The 16,399-nt window shown below is 42.9% G+C and overlaps 1 protein-coding gene and 1 long non-coding RNA gene across 3 annotated transcripts in view; one reads left to right on the top strand and one right to left on the bottom strand.

The window, feature by feature from the left end:
* The window catches only part of LOC309693526 (uncharacterized protein), a 311,788-nt gene that overhangs the window by 13,332 nt on the left and 282,057 nt on the right, over positions 1-16,399 (bottom strand). The window lies entirely within an intron of this gene.
* LOC309696372 overlaps positions 1-16,399 on the top strand; it is a 239,317-nt gene that overhangs the window by 195,330 nt on the left and 27,588 nt on the right. The window lies entirely within an intron of this gene.

Raw genomic sequence — 16,399 nt, 5'->3', positions numbered from 1 at the left:
AAATGGACAGCTGGACAGGTTCATACAAAATATTAGATTACGCCAATTGTCCTATACATATTTTTTGACCTAGGGGTGGGATTGATTGTGAACTGGAAAGGGAAAATTCTTTTTTTTTTTTTTTCTTTTTTTTGCCTGTCCCATTTGGTTCTTTAGCCATCAGAATTGTTGTCTGAAGACCAACAAGGATACCCAATGGATTTACTTTGCCAAATGGATCATTGTGGCATTGCTGTGTTGGTCCATTTGATCGACCTTTGTTTTTAATTATTTATTTTATTTTATTTTCAGTTGTTACAGATGGGACAGACATGAGTGAGGGATAGGAAAGGGAGAGAGAAAGAGGAAGGAAAAGAAAAACAGAAGGGGAGAGGGACAGTGAGAAAGGGGAAAAAAAAAAAAAATAAAATAAAATCTCCTGGATCACCTGTTGAGAGAGAAAGAATAGAAAACAAGCAAAAAAAACCCAAAGCAAACATACTAAACACAACACCATCGCATTAATCTAGCTAAGTGTAAACAGCAGTAAATACTAAATATTCAGTGTTGTTGTGCAGCACGCAGGACAGACAGCGCACAATGTGCTTTGAAGTAGCAGCCAAGAAAGGTGTAATTTAAGTCTACGAGCAGTGAACATCCGTGTGCATACCTGTGTGGATCAGCGCGCTTGTATTCAAATGGTTTCCACATGTAATCGTCTGCAAGAGCATGTAGCCCCGTCCCCCAGGGCATGAAGCAGGCATGGAGGAGATCCAGGCCCCAGACATCCAGAGGCCCCAGAGCACGAGAGCCCAAGGAGGACCACCGGAGGAGCATCCGTGCCACCCTCATGGGAAGGGCGTAGGATCCCCAGACGAGGCGTCACCCAGTAGCCACTGAGCAGAAGCTAGAGGGGGCTGCACCGGCGTGCCCGCCGGCCCTGCCGGCAGCCAGCTGTGCCAGAGTGAACTGAGCCGCAGGCCCAGAGGCCGGAGGCCCAGAGGGCCCCCCACACCCCGGAGGAGGCCTGACCGAGCAACAGGCGCCAGCAATGCACCGACCCCTGAGAGCATCAGTCACCGGCAGGGAGTGTGGTGAGGGGAGATAGGCCTTGGAGGGCCTGTATGGGCAGAAATCTGTGCCATCAGAAACTGAATTTGAATAAGTTAAATTTGAATTTGAATTGCTCAGATTGAATCTGAATTGTAACTTGAATAAATGCTTTTGAAAACTGAATTTGAATTAGTCTAATTTGAAATTGAATTTATGGTTTGAAAATGAATTGACTTGCTTCGAAACTGCATTTTATCCTTTAAAAATTCAGCTCTCGAATAATTTCAGATTCACTTCTCACCATTCAGTTTCAGTTCTACAATTCAATTTCAGTTCCAAAATTCAGTTTTTTGGAACTTACATCCGGTTCCGGTTCAAGCGCAGATTAATAGAACTACGTTTTACTGGCGGACCGAGAGTGTTACTGACGGGAATCTACAGCGTCTTGAGCTGAATTAAGACTTCAGAAGTCATTCGTCATGTCGAATGACCAGCGGATAAACTCTCAGGTTGGTAATAAATGTATTACATGTATAAGAACAAGCGTCATGTTAACAACACTAACAACACTCTTGGTGGCGCTGTCACTTGGTGTTCGCTCGCTCTGTGGTAGAGTATCACCTCCTGTTCCTGCTCAAACACAGTGGTGTTTCTGAGTAGCTTATTTGCTTAGCGATTTAATTAACAACTTTTAAATACATTCTTCTTTCATAGTATAATCTTCACGTGCTTCATCCGAAGCACACTTTCTGTGTACTCACTACCTAATTTATAGCCAAAGTATTCACTCACTGTCTCTGTACTGTCTCGCTAGCCTAGCTTAGCTCATAGCCGACTCATTAGCACCATGGCTACTTCACCTGTCCCTCCTGCACTTTCTTGCTCATTGTGTCAGATGTTTAGTTACTCCTCGGCCTCCTTTAGCAGTAATGATATCTGTAACAAATGTAGCATATTTGCAGCGCTGGGGCCAGGATTACTGAATTGGAGACTCGGCTTCGCACCCTTCATTCACCCATAGCTAGCCAGGCCCCTGTAGCTGGTGCAGCCGAAAATAGCGTAGGCCCCGCTAGCTGTTCCCCGGCAGGTCCCAAGCAGCTGGGGAATCAGGGAGGCTGGGTCACGGTGAGGAGGAATCATAGTCCTAAACAGAAGCCCCAGGTACACCACCAACCCGTTCATGTGTCTAACCGTTTTTCCCCACTCGGCGACACACCCGCCGGGGGTCAAACTCTGGTAATTGGCGATTCTGTTCTCAGACATGTGAAGCTAGAGACACCGGCAACCATAGTCAATTGTCTTCCAGGGGCCAGAGCAGGCGACATTGAAGGAAATTTAAAACTGCTGGCTAAGGGTTAACGTAAATTCAGTAAAATCATAATTCACGTCGGCAGTAATGACACCCGGTTACGCCAATCGGAGGTCACTAAAATCAATATTGAATCGGTGTGCAACTTTGCCAAAACAATGTCGGACTCTGTAGTTTTCTCTGGTCCCCTCCCCAATCAGACCAGGAGTGACATGTTTAGCCGCATGTTCTCCTTAAATTGCTGGCTGTCTGAGTGGTGTCCCAGAAACGATGTGGGCTTCATAGATAATTGGCAAACCTTCTGGAGGAAACCTGGTCTTGTTAGGAGAGACGGCATCCATCCCACTTTGGATGGAGCAGCTCTCATTTCTAGAAATATGGACAAATTTATTAAACCCCCCAAAATATGACTATCCAGAGTTGGGACCAGGAAGCAGAGTTGCAGTCTTACACGCTTCTCTTCAGCTTCTCTCCTCCTGCTACCCCCCCAAAAACCCATCTCCATAGAGACTGTGTCAGCTTCCAAAAAGACAAAAAACAAACTAAAAACCAGCAACAAACAACTTAAACATAAACAATTACAAAGAAAGAACAATACAGTATCCACATCTGAACCAAAGAGTAAAACAGTGAAATGTGGATTATTAAATATTAGGTCTCTCTCCTCCAAGTCTCTGTTAGTACATGACTTAATAATTGATCAACAAATTGATTTACTCTGCCTTACAGAAACCTGGTTGCAGCAGGATGATTATGTTAGTTTAAATGAATCAACACCCCCGAGCCATTCTAACTACCAGAAATCTCGAAGCACAGGCCGAGGGGGCGGTGTGGCAGCAATTTTTCACACCAGCCTATTAATTAATGAAAGACCAAGACAGACTTTTAATTCATTTGAAAGCCTGATGCTTAACATTGTCCACCCCAGCTGTGAAACTCAGAAACCAGTCTTACTTGTTATCATCTATTGTCCACCTGGGCCTTACACAGAGTTTCTGTCTGATTTCTCAGACTTTATATCTAATTTAGTTCTGAGCTCAGATAAAATAATTATTGTGGGTGATTTTAACATCCATGTAGATGCTAAAAATGACAGCCTCAACATGGCATTTAATCTGTTATTAGACTCAATTGGTTTCTCTCAAAATGTAAAAGAACCCACCCACCACTTTAATCACACTCTAGATCTTGTTTTAACATATGGCATCGAACCTGAACATTTAACAGTGTTTCCTGAAAACCCTCTCCTGTCTGATCATTTCCTGATAACATTTACTTTTACAATAATTGATTACACAGCGGTGAAGAGTAGACTTTATCAAAGTAGATGTCTTTCTGAAAGCACTGTAACTAAGTTTAAGAATATAATCCACCCACTGTTATCATCTCCAATGCCCTGTACCAACACAGAGCAAAGCAGCTATCTGAACGCTACCCCAACAGAGGTCGATTATCTTGTTAATAATTTCACCTCCTCACTACATACGACTCTGGATACTGTAGCTCCTGTGAAAACTAAGGCCTCAAATCAGAAGTACCTGACTCCGTGGTATAATTCTGAAACACGTACCCTAAAGCAGATGACTCGTAATTTGGAGAGGAAATGGCGTGTCACAAATCTAGAGGATCATCATTTAGCCTGGAGAAATAGTTTGCTGCTTTATAAGAAAGCCCTCCGCAAAGCCAGAACATCTTACTATTCATCACTGATTGAAGAAAATAAGAACAACCCTAGGTTTCTCTTCAGCACTGTAGCCAGGCTGACAAAAAGTCAGAGCTCTTTTGAGCCAACCATCCCTTTAACGTTAACTAGTAATGACTTCATGAACTTCTTCACAAATAAAATTTTTATCATTAGAGAAAAAATTACCAATAATCATCCCACAGATGTAATATTATCTACAGTTACTCTTAGTACCATTGATATTAAGTTAGACTCTTTTTCTCCAATTGATCTTTCTGAGTTAACTTCAATAATTACTTCCTCCAAACCATCAACGTGTCTTTTAGACCCCATTCCTACAAAACTGCTCAAAGAAGTCCTGCCATTAATTAATTCTTCGATCTTAAATATGATCAACCTATCTCTAATAATCGGCTATGTACCACAGGCCTTCAAGCTGGCTGTAGTTAAACCTTTACTCAAAAAGCCATCTCTAGACCCAGCAGTCTTAGCTAATTATAGGCCAATCTCCAACCTTCCTTTCATATCAAAAATCCTTGAAAGAGTAGTTGTCAAACAGCTAACAGATCATCTGCAGAGGAATGGTTTATTTGAAGAGTTTCAGTCAGGTTTCAGAGCTCAGCACAGCACAGAAACAGCTTTAGTGAAGGTTACAAATGATCTTCTTATGGCCTCTGACATTGGACTCATCTCTGTGCTTGTCCTGCTAGACCTCAGTGCAGCGTTCGATACTGTTGATCATAATATCCTATTAGAGCGATTAGAACATGCTGTAGGTATTACAAGTACTGCGCTGCAGTGGTTTGTATCATATCTATCTAATAGACTCCAATTCGTGCATGTAAATGGAGAGTCCTCTTCACACACTGAGGTTAATTATGGAGTTCCACAGGGTTCAGTGCTAGGACCAATTCTGTTTACATTATACATGCTTCCCTTAGGCAGTATCATTAGAAGACATAGCATACATTTTCACTGCTATGCAGATGACACCCAGCTCTATCTGTCCATGAAGCCAGATAACACACACCAATTAGTTAAACTGCAGGAATGTCTTAAAGACATAAAGACCTGGATGGCCGCTAACTTTCTGCTTCTTAATTCAGGTAAAACTGAGGTTATTGTACTCGGCCCTGAAAATCTTAGAAATATGGTATCTAATCAGATTCTTACTCTGGATGGCATTACCTTGGCCTCCAGTAACGCGGTGAGGAACCTTGGAGTCATTTTTGACCAGGACATGTCCTTCAACGCACATATTAAACAAATATGTAAGACTGCTTTCTTCCATTTGCGCAACATCTCTAAAATTAGAAATATCCTGTCTCAGAGTGACGCTGAAAAACTAGTTCATGCATTTATTACTTCCAGGCTGGACTACTGTAATTCATTATTATCAGGATGTCCAAAAAACTCACTGAAAAGCCTTCAGCTAATCCAAAATGCTGCAGCAAGAGTCCTGACAGGGACTAGAAAGAGAGAGCATATTTCTCCTGTTTTGGCTTCCCTTCATTGGCTTCCTGTTAAATCCAGAATTGAATTCAAAATCCTGCTCCTCACATACAAGGTCTTAAATAATCAGGCCCCATCTTATCTTAATGACCTTGTAGTACCATATCACCCTATTAGAGCGCTCCGCTCTCGCTCTGCAGGCCTACTTGTTGTTCCTAGAGTATTTAAAAGTAGAATGGGAGGGAGAGCCTTCAGTTTTCAGGCCCCTCTTCTGTGGAACCAGCTTCCAGTTTGGATTCGGGAGACAGACACTATCTCTACTTTTAAGATTAGGCTTAAAACTTTCCTTTTTTCTAAAGCATATAGTTAGGGCTGGACCAGGTGACCCTGAATCCTCCCTTAGTTATGCTGTAATAGATGTAGGCTGCCGGGGGATTCCCATGATGCATTGAGTTTTTCCTTTCCAGTCACCTTTCTCACTCACTATGTATTAATAGACCTCTCTGCATTGAATCATATCTGTTATTAACCTCTGTCTCTCTTCCACAGCATGTCTTTATCCTGTCTTCCTTCTCTCACCCCAACCGGTCGCAGCAGATGGCCGCCCCTCCCTGAGCCTGGTTCTGCCAGAGGTTTCTTCCTGTTAAAAGGGAGTTTTTCCTTCCCACTGTCGCCAAAGTGCTTGCTCATAGGGGGTCATATGATTGTTGGGTTTTTCTCTGTATCTATGAAGCGCCTTGAGGCGACTTTTGTTGTGATTTGGCGCTATATAAATAAAATTGAATTGAATTGAATTGAAATAATAGCCGTAAGGTAACTTTTATGCTTATTGTAGCTGTTAGCTAAAAACGCTAATTTAGCGTAGTTTGCCCTGAATTCAGCTTTGACAAACAAATATGATCGACTGTTTCTAGTAGAATTCCAAAGTTGTCATCTTGGACCCTCTCAGAGTACCCCCTCTGTATGCTTGCAGAGACCCCTACAGTAGGGAAACATGCAAAAGGTTTATTTATGTCTTACACAGCATCCCAACTCTTTAGCTGACTTAATAACTTTAGCTAAAGTGAATAGTTAGTCTAATTCATTAGTGCAGCATTACTGGATCACCTCTGTTTGAAGTGATATAATATGATATACAACTATCACTGAAACAGCAAACTTTGTAAATAAGCAAACAACACTTCTCATTCTCTAAACGTTTGGCCACAGCTGTAGATTACACTATCAGTGCTTATTCACTCTTGACAATAATAACATTTCTAAATTTACTTTGTGCATTTACAGGTAAACAATATCTAATATTTTATCTAAATGACTGCTTTGTCTTTGAAAAGGGTGAAGAGCCTGAGGCCGGTGACAGTCCAGTTCTACTCTAAGTACATCCTTACAGTGGCTCACAGGACAAGGCCACATTCCTGTCCTGCCAGAAGAGAAGAGAAACTTCAGTCTTCATGCAGTTCAACCACACCTGTCATATTCCATATGACAGGGGTCTCAAACTCCAGTCCTCAAGGGTCAAAGTGCCATGCAACTTTTCCATGCCCTCGAGGACTGGAGTTTGAGACCCCTGCCGTATGGTGTTCCTGCAGTTTTCTACCCCACAGTTACAGCATGTCTGACTGCCTGTTCAGCATATGCAAAAAATATATGATGAGTTTAAGCATGTGATGACTAAGGCCTTCCATTATGGTGTTTGTCATCACATGTCACAGACATCTGGATGATCATTTGGAATAAACAAAAAAACTAAAAACTTGTTACTTCATCTTTTATCTTTATTATCATTATTGTTCTTATTTTACACTTTTCATTGTTAGGCATTAGGTTTATTTGTAGTAGTCCTTTCCAGCGTCTTTCCCTCTTCCATGTTACTGTGTCGGCTTGTCAGCATCTATTTGGGTTTGGAAGTGGAACAGAAAGTAAGGAAATCGAAAGTGCCATTAAAACCAGGAGAGGTTCTTATATTTCAGAAGAAGGGATTAATTCAAAAGAGATGACCTCAATGCCATATTTTATTTAGGAACCCTAGAGAGCACTTTGCAAAATAACACATTCTTATAATTTCACCCTCAGATGAGCCAAGCTACGACTGTCAGGGAAGGTAATGTAGGTACAGAGCATATGAGAGTGGTTAAGTTAATGTCTCTTGTCTAGATGAAGGCACAAGAGGGATCGATGGCAAGGCGTGGAGATTCAGTATCTTCAGTCTTCAGTGGACACTCCATTTCTGGTACAAAACACCTGTAAAAGATGGTAGATTTAGGAGGTGACCCGACAACTTCAGCCTGTCAAACATATTAATGGAGCAGTGTGTTTAAAAAATATATATAATCTAATTAAGCATGCACTCAGTACCCTAAGAATTATTATGGTAGTTAAACACAGTGATAGTTGTATATCATATTATATCACTTCAAACAGAGACGATCCAGTAATGCTGCACTAATGAATTAGACTAACTATTCACTTTAGCTAAAGTTATTAAGTCAGCTAAAGAGTTGGGATGCTGTGTAAGACGTAAAGCTAAAATACAAAGGTTTGGACACCGTTTTGCATGTTTCCCTACTGTAGGGGTCTCTGCAAGCATACAGAGGGGGTACTCTGAGAGGGTCCAAGATGACAACTTTGGAATTCTACTAGAAACAGTTGATCATATTTGTTTGTCAAAGCTGAATTCAGGGCAAACTACGCTAAATTAGCGTTTTTAGCTAACAGCTACAATAAGCATAAAAGTTACCTTACGGCTATCATTTGTTAACATGACGCTTGTTCTTATACATGTAATACATTTATTACCAACCTGAGAGTTTATCCGCTGGTCATTCGACATGACGAATGACTTCTGAAGTCTTAATTCAGCTCAAGACGCTGTAGATTCCCGTCAGTAACACTCTCGGTCCGCCAGTAAAACGTAGTTCTATTAATCTGCGCTTGAACCGGAACCGGATGTAAGTTCCAAAAAACTGAATTTTGGAACTGAAATTGAATTGTAGAACTGAAACTGAATGGTGAGAAGTGAATCTGAAATTATTCGAGAGCTGAATTTTTAAAGGATAAAATGCAGTTTCAAAGCAAATCAATTCATTTTCAAACCATAAATTCAATTTCAAATTAGACTAATTCAAATTCAGTTTTCAAAAGCATTTATTCAAGTTACAATTCAGATTCAATCTGAGCAATTCAAATTCAAATTTAACTTATTCAAATTCAGTTTCTGATGGCACAGATTTCTGCCCATAGGCCTGGGAGTTCCCAGAGAGGTGGAGTCTAAGACCCGACCTGACATATAGACACAGACAAACAGGCACACACAGACACAAACATGCGTTCCCACCCTCATGCACACATATACAAACACTCAGCACTCACCCAACGTAAGGACTGACATAAATGGACATGTACACACAATCACACTCCCCAAACATACTCTACACCCCGGGTCCAGGTACCCTCGCCCCCAGAGGGGGAAACAGAACCCAGACCCAAGAGATGTTACCCTTCCCCCCGGGGTGGAGGCAAGCAGACCGTCCCAGGCTCTGCAGCAGCAGGGAGGCCAATCGGATAGCCAACAGCACATCAAGAAGGCTCAGGGCCTTCTTGATGTGCTGTTCTTCTGCATCCCTGGCCGCTGTGTCAGTGGGGATGGTTTTCGCTCTGTATTGTAGCGTCCTGATCCTGATGACATCCAGTTTGTGCTCCAGTGGATGATGAGAGTCAAACCTTAGATACTGATCCGTATGCGTAGGTTTACGGTCCACGTCAGCTTTTAGATGTTCCCCATTACTGATGGAAATGATGGTGGTCTTCGATCAGTGGGTTTTGGTTAGTGGTTGTTGATCAATGGTCATGAGAGCTTTGCATATTTATGATCAAGGAACTGACTTCCCAGCCCATTGTTGATTCAGTGGGCTGGTTTCAGTCATTATGCAAATGTACTGTTTATAAGATTTGGGGAAACCTGCAGTCAGCTGAGACTGAAGAAGTCACTTGGATGAGTGACGAAACGTTTCTCCCACAAAACGCTACGTCCAGATGAACAGATTCAACTTTTGGAGATTTACTTTGCTGGATGATTGAGAATGCATCAAGACGAAATATTGTTTGCTCTGGGTCTAAACAGAGTGTGTTGTGTGTGACGTCTTCTTTTGCGCATGTGGGCCGCTTTGAGGGTTCACACTAGAGCGCGTTTGCTGTCGCATTTTATTTATAGTGTGAACAAGCAGACAAAAAAATCAGATTTGATCAAAAAATCGGAATTAAGCATTAAGACCTGCAGTGTGAATGTAGCCTAATTATTTTCTCCCCTCTCTCTGTGGGCGCTGAGTCCAGTGTCAGCTTCAGAAATATTCCCCTCTGAAACCCCTTGGTGTGAGGAACTTGTTTAAAATAAAACTGCTCTTCTCTCTGGGCTGAACCTTGACAGTTTTAGACAGCTTAATTTAACCGCAGCTATTTTATCTCTCACATGAAACTTTGAAATCACTTATCAACCAAACAGATCATGCAAAAACAAGAACAGAGAGAGGGGAAAAAATGGTTTCAGACAAACACACACACACATGCGCACGCAGCAAAAATCATTACAGGACCAGTTGGAGTAGAAAGCTGAGAGACACATACTTACTAATCACACAGAACTGCTGAGGACCCAGTTCGCTCACAGATTTCAAAAGCCTTAGTGATTATTATCCAGCATTAGTATCTGAACCTGGAATCATTTCTATGGAAACTGAATTTTATGTAAACGTTAAATTTAATCTGATGCAATCAGGTTTAAACTCACGTTCTGTTATTCACTGAAAATACAGACATTTAGAACAAACTAAGACCATCTGTGGTAGAGGAAATGTCTGCTGTGACTGCATCACTCTGCTCAGCTTTGTTGTTATTCAGCCTCTGCATGTTTACCTCTGCAGGTGAGTTTTACCTGTTAGGAGATAAATGCCATTTCAATGATAGATAAAGACAAAGAAATTGAGTAGGATTATTTCATATTCATTCCGTTTGTCTGTGTGTGTGCAGGCAACATGAGCCTGCACACATTAATTTTGTGATAAGTTTATTGAAAATTCTCTGTGTGTAAGTACAGTTTAGTGCTGTCTGATCATCACTCTGATTGACTGCTGTAGGAGTGAACAGTGTTACTTTGACCTTTAACCTCGCTGCGCGGTGTTGTTTCCTCTTTTTCAGATCACAAAATCATCACAGCTGAGTCTGGACAGGACGTCACTCTGACATGTCAAGCTCAAGCTCACATCGTCATAGTTGTAGAGTGGAGCAGAACTGACCTGGAAGATGAAGAACTTGTCCTTTTATATCAGCATGGATGACTTGTTCCAGATTACCAGCATCCATCTTTTGAGAACCAGGTGGATCTGAAGGACAGACAGATAGCTGATGGAGACGTGTCTTTGATTTTGAAGTGAAGAATGTGAGACAAGATGATGCTGGAACATACGAGTGTCATGTCATCAAGAGAGCTGGAAAACCTTTGAAGCTCATCAATCTGAAAGTTGGTTCTCCAAGTGAGTGAGGAGTGTTCAGTGTGTTTGAGATCTTCGGCTCTTTTAGCTGCGCTGCCTTATTGCTCCTAAATAGCTCTGTTTTCACAATCACTGAGATCCTTCTATTTTAGCCTAGCTGTGAATGATCTGTATTGGTAGTGTCCCGATTCGAAATATTGAGGCAAGGAACAAACCAACACTGGCCCAGAAGAGTTCAGTCAAATGATGATTTATTGAGTACACGTGTGGGAAGATGTACAATGCAACTCATCAGCATAGATCTTCTCCAAACAACTCAATTCAACTCAATTGTAAGCGTGAATGCTGTTTTAACCTTCCATTGCTCCAAATCACCTTACACAATAGATTGTGAAGACATCGCGCTTCACAGAGCTTGAAACCTTCAATAGACTGAGAATCAACTCTTATGAGCACAACTACTGATGTGACGTTCTGTATCGAGGCTTCGAAGCTTGTGTCGAGTAATGGAGGGGGCGTTTCTGCGATGCGCGTATCGAGGCTTGCTTCATTTATGGGAGGAGCTGAAAATGATGACGTCCAAAGCCTCGCTGCCCGGCTGTACCACGTGACTGGTTCATGAAGTGGTTCGAACTTTGCCGCGAGATATGACAGCGATATAAACCCCTCAGACTTCATTCAAAATGTAGGTGTTTGATGGAGAGTTGCGGTTAGTGAGAGTTTGGAGACAGTTTGGAGGTTCATGAGAGTGAGGAGAGAAAGTCTGGAGAGAATGGAGCCAGCTAAGAAGAGGAGGATGTCCTCCCCTGTGTGGGAACATTTTGATCTTATTCCTCCCAACAAGGTATGTAAATTTCTACAGAAGATGTATTTTCATAATACTGATGGTGCAATACAATTTATGTTAAGCGGCTTTACTTTTGTACAAGGTGAAGTGTTTGCTATGTGCCAGGGAGCTGGGATATAACAACAACACCTCATCCATGCTTAGGCACTACAGAGCTTTGCATGAGAATAAGGAAAACACCGATTGTGGAGCAAGACCAGGTGAGCCATCAAATGCCATGATAATATAGCATGCAGTAATGTTACTAAATGATATAACAATATTATACAGCTATTATAAGTTACGTGTGTGATATTTATATTTGTGCTTTATCTTTATTGTCTTTCCTCAGGAGAACAATCTCAAATAGATGAAGACCTGGTTAGCATGGTGATTGAGGACTCCCAGCCATTTAGCATTGTGGAGGACAAAGGATTCAAAAGATTTGTTAAATCATTAAATCCTAGCTACGTTCTCCCCAATAAAGGTTATAAAAGCAGTGAAAATTTAGTTTTTACTGAATAAAATGTGAACAGGCAGGACTGAGGCTCAAAGCCTCAGTGTGTAGCTGTCCATACCTCAACGTTACAAAAGCACAACTACTGTCCACACCCCAACCACACCTCACCTCACAGTAAATGATCATTTCCATTTTAAGCATTTCCAAATAATCATTTTCCATACTGCCAGTATAAATATACAGTGTACTGCCATCACTACAATATACATGTTTTACACACTCCTTTTGTTGTTGACATTTACAGGCTGTGTGCAAAAGGCCACACTCTTCAAATTCATGCCAACTAATATTTTTATGTCCAGTAGATGTCCTACTAGAGCAAATGAAGCTTTAAGAAGCTTTGCGCTGGGATGAACCAATTGGATGAAACGCTTCAGTGCTTCATGAAGCTTCATCTCCCCATCACTAAGCACAATATGCAAATGTGTGTATACAATGATTATGGCTGCACATGCAATAAAAATGTTAATCTGATGCCAGTAGCTGTGATAAACAGTTTAATGCAATTTAATGATAAAGTTATATCAGAATCATAATCGTGTTTATTGGCCAAGTATATGTGCAGACACATACAGTGAATTTGGTTCCGGTAGATGGTGGCTCTCAAGCACAGCAATGTAAATCTCACACACACACACACACACACACACACACACACACACACACACACACACACACACACACACACACACACACACGTCTATATATACACATTACACATACATACACAAAGCTGTGTAAACCAACTATAAATAACGAATCTAAACTTATATACATAAAATACAGAAATGAATGAGGTGGAATGAATACTACAAAATGTACATAAGGTGCAGCTGCAGTCTGGCAGTGGGAGCAGTGTGACAGGTCAACTGTTAAGAAGGGAGATGGCGAGGGGAAAGAAACTGTTCCTGTGTCGGGTGGTCCTGGTCTGCAGGCTTCTGTACTGTCTGCCAGAGGGCAGCAGATCAAAAAGTCTGTGTGCAGGGTGTGAGGAGTCTGTGATGATTTTCCCTGCCCGTTTCCTGGTTCTTGAGAGGTACAGATCCTGGATGGAGGGCAGGGGGGCGCTGATGATCCTTTCTGCTGCCCGTACAGTCCGCTGCAGTCTGCTCCTGTCCTGTTTAGTGGCTGCTCCATACCAGACTGTGAAGGAGGAGTACAGGACAGACTCAATGACCACAGTGTAGAACTGGATCAGCAGCTCCTGTGGAAGACTGTACTTCCCCAGTTGTCTCAGGAAGTACATCCTCTGCTGGGTCTTTTTGAGGATGGAGTTGATGTTGGTCTCCCACTTCAGGTCCTGGGAGATGGTTGTACCCAGGAACTTGAAGGTCTTCACAGTTGACACAGGGCTGTCTGATATGGTGAGGGGAAGCAGAGTTGAGGGATGTCTCCTGAAGTCCACTGTCATCTCTACAGTCTTAAGAGTGTTCAGCTCCAGATTGTGCTGACTGCACCAGAGTACCAGCCGCTCAACTGCAGACTCATCACCATCTTGAATGAGGCCAATGACAGTGGTGTCATCTGCAAACTTTAGGAGTTTGACAGCCGAGTTCTTGGAGGTGCAGTCGTTAGTGTAGAGGGAGAACAGTAGTGTTGAGAGCACACATCCTTGAGGGGCACCAATACTGAGGGACCAGGTTTCAGAGGTGATCTCCCCCAGCCTCACTTGTTGCTTTCTGTCTGTCAGGAAGCTGGTGATCCACTGACAGGTAGCTGGTGACACGCTGAGCTGGGAGAGTTTGGAGGAAAGAAGTTCAGGCACAATGGTGTTAAAAGCCGAACTAAAGTCCACAAACAGGACCCTGGCATAAGTTCCCAGACGGTCAAGGTGTTGCAGGATGTAATGCAGCCCCATGTTCACTGCATCATCCACCGACCTGTTTGCCCGGTAGGCAAACTGCAGAGGGTCCAGCTGGTGGCCTGTAATGTCTTTCAGATGGGCTAACACCAGTCGTTCGAAGGATTTCATGACCACAGACGTCAAGACGACAGGTCTGTAGTCATTCAGTCCTGTGATGGTGGGTTTCTTGGGAACAGGGATGATGGTGGAGCGTTTGAAGCAGGAGGGAACTTCACACAGCTCCAGGGATCTGTTGAAGATGCGAGTAAAGATGGGAGCCAGCTGTTCAGCACAGGTTTTGAGGCAGGAGGGTGAGACGCCGTCTGGTCCGGGGGCTTTCCTGGGCTTCTGTTTCTGGAATAGTCGGCTCACATCCTGAGTGTGTATTCTGAGTTTCAGGGAGGAGGAAAGGGGGGTGAGAGGTGTGGTGGAGGTCGTTGAGTCTGGATTGGAGAGGGTGGTGGTGTTCCTGCTTTGCTGCGTTAGTCCACTTCTTCACAGTTTTGACTACAGGCTTGGCACGTTTGAGTTTTTGCCTATAAACTGGAATAAGATGGACCATGCAATGATCAGAATGTCCCAAAGCTGCCCGGGGCACAGAGCGATAGGCATATTGTTAATGTACTAAAATAATTCCTTTATTCCCACTGTTAGCAGTGTTTGATTTAGTGTTTTGATAAAAGCCTATTTCTTGTGTGTATATTAGTGCTCAGAAGAACAGACATGTGGTTTAAAGCCTAGACAAAAAAAATCCTCCTCATCAACACTTTTTTGTTTGTCAGGGGACATTTGTTTTGTAATAATTGTTGTTCTTTTGATATGATTTGAAGCAGGCCATAGTTTATTTAACACAGTGGATGGTGCAGCAGAGATACCTGACTCAAAACAGGACACTCTTTCAGGGCCAGTGAATGTCACCTCTCCTCCAGCTACAGGTAGATATGAGCAGCACTTAGATGAATTTTTTGATTTTGCTCTGACAAATATTAACATTTTAGAAATTCAATTTCCTGATCCATTTTTGATCTTTTCTATCACTTTTCCCAATGTACCTGCAATTAATTCCAGATCCTTGTCTCTGTGTCGCTCCATGTACCTGGCCTGTACCACCACAGTCACTCTCTTTACAGTTTCCGCCCTGTGAAAGCTGTTCAAACCCCACCAAGGCTGACCGCTGGAATTGAAGCGATGGGACGAGGCGCAACCTCTCACACCGAACGCAGCATGGTTAACACCTTGGAGATGCTTACAGCTGCTGTGAAGACTCAAACTAACACCATTGAGCGTATGATGGGATACATCAGAGAGGGGCCTGCTCACAATGACACCCTTGAACGAAAGTTGGATCACATCGCAGAACGGATCGCTGCAGTCGTGGGGTCTCAGAATCAAAAGAATGACAACACCACGGAACAGAAGTTTGATACCATCATGGGGAGGCTCGCGGCTCTCCAACGCGAGATCGAGAGACCAGTGTCAGAGTGCTAAATTCGGAGCTGCTCGCATAAAGGAGAAATCAACAATATTCAACTCTTTTTCATTCAACGAAACAAACCCCTCCGACACAAAAGGGCGGTAGCTCTCATCAAAGCCTTCACTTCCCACTCCATTGCTAGGTGAAGTGGAAGCTGACATAGAACGAACGAAACCCACACTTTTCGGCTTCCTCACCGTGTTGGCCTGCTCCCTGCGCTGTAGTGATGGGCAAGCAGCAACGAGGTGCCCGATTTCATGACAATAAAAACATTTGCGATCTGACATAGGAATAGCAGCAGAACGTGTCTGGCGCTTAGGGGAAACCCTATAACTTCTGACAGGACGAGTTGAGGAAGTGTACTCACGGCGCTCTGTCGAAAGTGCAGCACGATGAGTTAACACAAACTCGTCGGCAAGGACCGCGGCTTTAGATGTTAACCCCACCTTCTGCTCATTAAGATACACCACAATGTTTTCAGGGAGACATGTCTTGAACTCTTCCAGCAGGATCAACTCCTTTAGCTGAGTAAAGTCCTCCGCATGACTGGCAGCCAACCACTTGTCAAATAAGACAGTTTTCTCACGTGCAAATTCCACAAACGTCTGACTATCAAACTTGCGACAGGCACGGCCTCCGGGACTAGTTCATAAGCCCGCAAAATAGTGGATTTGACAACCTCATAATCCAAGCTGTCAGCAATAGAAAGACTCGCAATGACCTCCTGCGCTCTTCCTATTAATTTGCATTGCAGCAACAGACTCCAGACGTCCTTT

This window comes from Aulonocara stuartgranti (assembly GCF_965226115.1).
Source record: "Aulonocara stuartgranti genome assembly, chromosome: 3".
In the NCBI taxonomy this organism is placed as follows: domain Eukaryota; kingdom Metazoa; phylum Chordata; class Actinopteri; order Cichliformes; family Cichlidae; genus Aulonocara; species Aulonocara stuartgranti.
This window is presented reverse-complemented; position numbering and strand designations above follow the sequence as displayed.